At 39.0% G+C, this 6,564-nt stretch overlaps 1 long non-coding RNA gene across 1 annotated transcript; it reads left to right on the forward strand.

Moving 5' to 3' along the window:
* Positions 1-1,447: 1,447 nt before the first annotated feature.
* LOC139132261 (uncharacterized) lies at positions 1,448-6,209 on the forward strand. The gene is made up of 5 exons (XR_011552259.1): positions 1,448-1,690; positions 2,581-2,654; positions 3,099-3,237; positions 3,527-3,599; positions 5,715-6,209. It is a non-coding gene; the product is annotated as an uncharacterized lncRNA (long non-coding RNA).
* The last annotated feature ends 355 nt before the right edge of the window (positions 6,210-6,564 follow it).

The raw sequence follows: 6,564 nt of genomic DNA on the forward strand, positions 1-6,564 counted from the left end.
AGTCGGCGGTTTACGGAATTTAAAGTGTATGTCCCGCATAAATTCAAAGTTAATTTTGCTTAAAATGAGCCATGCTATATGATTTTGCCACCCCTACACTGCAAATTCTTCTGGCTTGAAATATAACCACTTGGTTTGTAGGTGGCTTGCGGTGTGAACCAGTGTGTAGAAGTTCGGTTTGCCCGAAATCCACTAAGGTTTTTATGGTTTGAAGTCACGCCACCACACAGAGTATGGATGGCGTGTATTCATACCAATACATTGGTGGCTTATAATCAAGCCCGTCATGGTATAAATTTAAGCCGAATGGCTTCTTTTTAAGCCCCTGACAATATAATTTATCGGTTAAATTTGAGCCACTGGCATCGTTGGTTTGTTTATATACCAACAAATTCATTGGCTCATCTTTAAGCCAACCACAAGTGGCAGCTTTGTGGGCATGGTTTGAGTTTTAAACCATTCAAGTTTATGAAATTAATCGGCCTGTTTTCAAGCCATTGTCATCATCAGTCACTGGCTAATTTCTAAACCAGAATTTTACATCACGTCACGACTTGACAGGCCTTTCGCACGATAGGGAGGACCATGCGCATTCAGTGCAACAGATTGATTAGCTTTAATTTGGGCGATACAATTTTGTGAAGTTTTCAATTGAGCAAAAGACATGGACTTGCTTCAAATCTGTGGGCACATAAATATCAAAACAAATTGAAGGATATAATTGACAATAAAAAGCGTTGATATCAAATGACGTCATTTTTCTTTCATTGACATGCAAAATAAATGTAGGGCCTATACGTCGGATTGTCAACATTTTCCAAGACAATGACGGAAGTAACAACCACAATAATTCATAGCTCAGACTAAAGCTACCACAACCGTGAGTCACGCTTACAACGACAAACTTTGGCCGAATGCACGCATGCAGTAGTAATACAAGCCTGAAATCGGGATCAATGCTATTCTCTGTAGCTGTAGGCCCGGATTGTAGGCATATCCTGGATTTTTGCCAGGCCACAGCCTTGATCCTGGGACAAGTCCGACGCGGCATTTTATTAATAAGGACATGTTTGAAATGGATGTTCTATGCCCCTGAATGTGCCAAAAATATACACAAGCCATAGCAAACGCAACTGATATTCAGACGGTCGTTCAAATTACCAAACAGCGTACAAGGAGGAAGTCCTTAACCTTTGACCGTCCTTTCACCCTTTGTAACATTGCACTTTAAAATAGTTCAATTTTACACAATGATTCACCAAGCCAATGTTTAAACTTCGTCATAGATATTATATCTCCGTGACATATGTAAGAATTATAGTACTTGTTGATTGATCGTACTCTTAAAGGGACCGCTGGCTATTGGAATCCCCGTCCCTTCACTTTAGGCAGTTGCGTATTAATTCCTGTGTGGCACTGATATGATACCGCGCCCGCCAAAAATCCGAATTACACTGGCCTTCGCACCGTACATAGCCGAGGCGTTACTGACGATCGTATCAGCGCTTACGATTCCGTTCTCCGGTACAAGTCGACAGTAATGGCTTCCGTCGCCGATGAAGAATTACTTCGCAAGCAAGAACTCGTTATGTACCTCAACGATAGCTATTCGCCACCACATATACACGGGTCATGATCAGATGCAAGTTGCAACCGACGTCTTGGAATGCACAGCCGGCACAAATCAAACGTAAGCTTGTTTATGCATATTCCGTGAAAGTTTTGCAAAGTCATTGATTTAAACCGCGCTTGATTTTTTCCTCAAAGCATATTGGCTAGCTTGAACCATTATTAAGTAACATACATGCGTTTGAGTATTGTCGGAAAAAGTGAAAATTTCCTTGTCACAACTATTCGCCATTGTCTTCGACATACCGCAACACCATGGACGGGTGTATGTTTATCATGTTCGTATGGCTTTTCACAACAGCGAATGAATGTGTTTCCCGAAATCGTCCATGCTCGGTGAATAATCAAATGCGTTTTCTTAGCTCCACTGTGTCAGCTGGTCGGCGACGAGGAGCTTTTCTGATAAGAGTAGCCCTGAGTACAGGTCTGTGTGTTCCCGACGTTATACGGCCTCCAGGCTCCTCTGCAACAGTCTATGGAGATAACTGGGGTTGTTGAAGCGAGATTCAAAATGGCGATCCCCGTGGGTAAACAACTTGTCGAGTACGTTATGTTTCAGAAAACAAGCGGTTTTGGATGTTAGGAGAAGTTAATCGCATCTTTCCGTCGGTCGGTAAGGAGGTTAATGTAGGCAGGGAAAGGATTATGCCCCGAAAGAGCAGAATTTCGTCCAAAAAGACAGCGTTTTCATTGCAGTCCTCATCCGGACCGCAGAGACCCCAGTTATGCGGAGGCCGTAAGTTGACACACAGACCTGTACGCAGGGCTATTCTTTGAGGGAGGTAGATCATGAATGCGTCGCCCGGTGTACGTCGTCCATAGTCCGCTATACATTTAATAACACCCTTGCCATTGTCTATCCTGAACGGAAAGATGGCAATCATTTAAATTTTGTCACCCATCAGTTCACAGGAAAATTGCATTTAATAACCCTTTGTCATTATTATATAGGACGGAGACACCAACAAACAGCTGCAACAAGAGCTATTGCCACAGTAAAGAGATGCCCCATTTTACCAGAAAAAGTGAGTAAAAGTGCACATTTGTTTCACACTACCTTTCTGTGTTATTTTCAGGCAAACTGACTTGCCACAGCTTATTTGCAGGTATCCTCATGCCATTCTTTCAATAACAAACATACTGTTTCATGGATGATATATTTCTTGTTTATGTTGATAATAACCTCAAACTGGCAACTTAGATGATTTAATACAGACACATACCTCACAAATCCTTTGGCCAAAAAGATGTAATGGTTGATTCTGTTATTCAAGGCAAATTTATGTTTCCACAGCATGATTTGAACTTGGGTCCTTCAACATTGCTTACACAAATTTTGTGAGCCATCTTGTCACTCAAGATGGGTAAATATTAAAGTCATTCATTTCCAGCAAATAACTTCCTGTACAAATGTGACTATTGACTTCCACTAACCGGTAATAGATAATTATTTGTTTCTTTTTCAACAGATTGTCCAGGACATAACATACTCGATACAGAAAATGCCTTCAGCTCCACAAATTAACAATGGATTCTCTGTGTACAATGTGTAAGCAGAATGAAGACTCTGCCCTCAGATATGGAATTCAAAGAGCGAATATATAAAAGGTGATCAAGTATTGTTATGTGCAGTGATAATAATTACATCAGGCATGAATGTTCCTCATATTTCCACATAGTACACTAACACTTTGGGTTTTGTTTAAATTTCAGCTGTTATTACATATCTGTGACATATTATCTTTGTCGTGGTCACACAACAGACAGACCTGTTTAAACTTTTTATTGTTATAATCAATCTTATGAGGGGAGCCATTTGCTTGCACCTGGTTTATGATATTGAATCTTAGTCTGGTGTATCAAAACATAATTTGCCATTTCCCTTATTTTTAAACAGGCATCAAACATTTTTGGTTCTCAAGTGTCTTTGGTGGAAAAACTGCAGTTGGAAAAATTGTAACAGTTGTGACGTAAGTATTGCTTGTTGAAAAAAATTGTTACTGTGATTCAGTACAAACTAGTCAAGGCACATAATGTGCCTTGACTAGTTTGCTCTGACATTAGCTGTAAGTTTTAGCAATTTTCAATCTTCATTGTTGTGTGTACAAACTGCAGTTTTGATAGCTATATAACAGTCTCTTGAATACCAGTGTTCTGCTTGACAATGTACTGTGTACATGCTTAACATCCATTGTTATTGTTGACAAATGAATTCTATTCCAGACTGAAATTAGATTTTTAACAATAACCATGCTGTAACATATGAACTGGTTGATACTGTATGTTAGACATTCATTATGCTTTAAGAAGTAGAACAAGAAACTATATACACACAACAAAACTACTTGGAAAATTGCCAATGGCTACAGCTGATGGAGTTTCATCATGCTGGATTTATAATTTCTGTCAGATTCAGTACAACGACGTCCGTGTAATCCTACACTAGAAATCTCTCACAGCCTTTTACATTCTGAGGGCTGGTTCAGGGATGTGCACATACCTGTACCAGCTCTGGAAGCTACATAGACTACCAGCTATTAAAATAATATCCTCAGTGTAGTATAGTCAGAAAAATAAGTAGCACAGCTGCATTTCACATCCATGTACCTAGTGTGTCAACAGTCCTGTACAATAGTTTTGCAAATAGTACATGTACCGTAACATGGGTTTGAAAAAATGAGCTTCAAAATTTGCTTCCAAATCAACCTTGTAGAAGCAATGTGTACAGTTCTGTAATAGGGAAATTCCAACATAACTGGTACATGAATGTCTGCATAGGCACAATTGCACTGTGTGTTTACAATAAGGCTGGTACAGGGAAGTAAGCTTTTATGTGACAAGGGTAAAAAGGGGCTGAAAATTTCACAGCTGAAAATTTCACTGTGCCTCAAATGCTGAACACAGGTCCTGGTAGAGGGAGGTGATCAGCACATCTGGTACATGCATATAGTGCTAGGCATGTCACATACATACAGCACACATTCCTATATCTGGATGTGTATAAAATTACCCCTGCTACAGTGTTGTCAGGTATATGGGTGGTACACAGAGTGCTCGTCAAAGCTGTGCTAGGATGTTGTACAAGGACATGGCCACGTCAAATCTGCATTTGTCAATTTATTTCAAGATAAAAGGCAGATATGACCATCAACCATACCCTCATTCACATGAATCATATGTTTACTTGTAGATTATGGCTTAGTTCTGTTGTTCGGATCTCCATTAGCCACAACTTGGGGGCTTTGTGCCAGCATTTTTGTTCTGCTTATCAACTGTAGTTTCCCATTCAAGTCATTGAAGCATAATGAAATCCTCAATGTTTAGCTACTCAGTACAGTATGTACATGTAGCATTGTTATTGTTGAAATTTCATTTAGGGCTGGACAAGAATTCATTTGTCAATTATAAAAATGATAAAAATACAGGCTGTGTTTACAAACATAATACTTGGCATTTTAGTATGCTGAGGAAAGTAGTCCAAGAAAGTGTAGATGATAAACAGTAGTTACAGTTAATGGAGCTTCACTTACTTATTTCAAACTATATACATGTGAAGTATATCATCAATTATGGCTGTTGCATAGCCAGAGTGATAAAATGCTTTCTCAAAGTCTTTCCAGCTTCTTTGCAAGTCTCAAAAGCACATTGCACTGTGACTCTAACATATCTTGCCTTGTAATATATTCATTTTGATATTCTGGATTTAAAATTCATTATCATGACATTCAAACCATAGTTTTACACATTTTGCAAGTGCAGTGATGCAGCAAGGCCTATGACATTGACAATAACTTGTAAGAGCTCTCTTTTTCATGCTAAGAGACTTTACCCTGAGTAGTCATGTCAGATTATTGGTGCACCAAGAAAGACTTGATAATAGTGTACCTGCAGTCAAATATGTGTTTAAGAACATGACTGTAATTTAGAATGCTGCCAATAAACATTCCAATATACTTGCACAAATTCCCTAAACATACCAGTAGATAGGCCTTGCCCTCATTGTACTGGTAGCTTGGTACTGAGTGTTTTACCATGATCTAACCTTGTGCCTCAAATTTAAAGTGTTTACATCTTTTACATTCCAGGATACTGGAAAACTCCGAGGAAGAGATGCAAAGCAGCAGGCCTGTTTAGGTATGCTCGTCTATGAAGGAGCAAGCAGTTTGTGTTGTTTCTTGAAGGTGTAATCTTCTGCAGCATGGAAAGAGACAATGTTATGCTGGGTTTGCTTAGTTATCTAGGGTCTCAAAGTTTAATTACATCAGATGTCTGAAAGGAACTTGTTAATTTGTAGAGTACTTCTGGCTTGACAAAGCTGGGATGTGAACTAAATGTGCTGACAATTATGAGTGGTCTGTAATGCACAGGGGATTTCCCGGTGAAACAGCTAGCAATTTTGCATCAGATGCATGAGGTAAACTTTATAACATCAAATTATGTTATCAGTATGATCTTACAAGTAGCATTCATAAGAATGTCATTTTCAGTGAGTATACCCTTGTAAGTATTAGATTTAATTATGTTGCAACAATTACTGTTTCATTTCTTGTAAATTGCAATAAATGTTAATCTGAAATTAATTTGATGATTGTTGTTGTTGTTTTTTAATGTAGCTTGCATGCAGGATTTCTAACTATTTCAGCTGTTGTTTGTGTTTCAGATATTTTACAGTCCTGCTTTGTGTAGCTCCATCACATAGAGGACCCAATAGGCCATTCCATGGATGATAATCCTCCCCTGTGTCTGCAAAATTTGAAGAAATCCATTTTAAATTTGAAGGATGGTCAGACATAATTATCCCCCTCCCCCCCCCCCCCAGCAATATGGCCAATATTGAACTGGTTTGTCAGCAAGCCATACAAAAGCCCTAGAGTGGCATGTCTGCAAGCCAGCTTGTAATGGCTTGTTGGTAAACCAGAGGAATCCTTATAGTGG

This window comes from Ptychodera flava, chromosome 1 (genome assembly GCF_041260155.1).
Source record: "Ptychodera flava strain L36383 chromosome 1, AS_Pfla_20210202, whole genome shotgun sequence".
Classification (NCBI taxonomy): domain Eukaryota; kingdom Metazoa; phylum Hemichordata; class Enteropneusta; family Ptychoderidae; genus Ptychodera; species Ptychodera flava.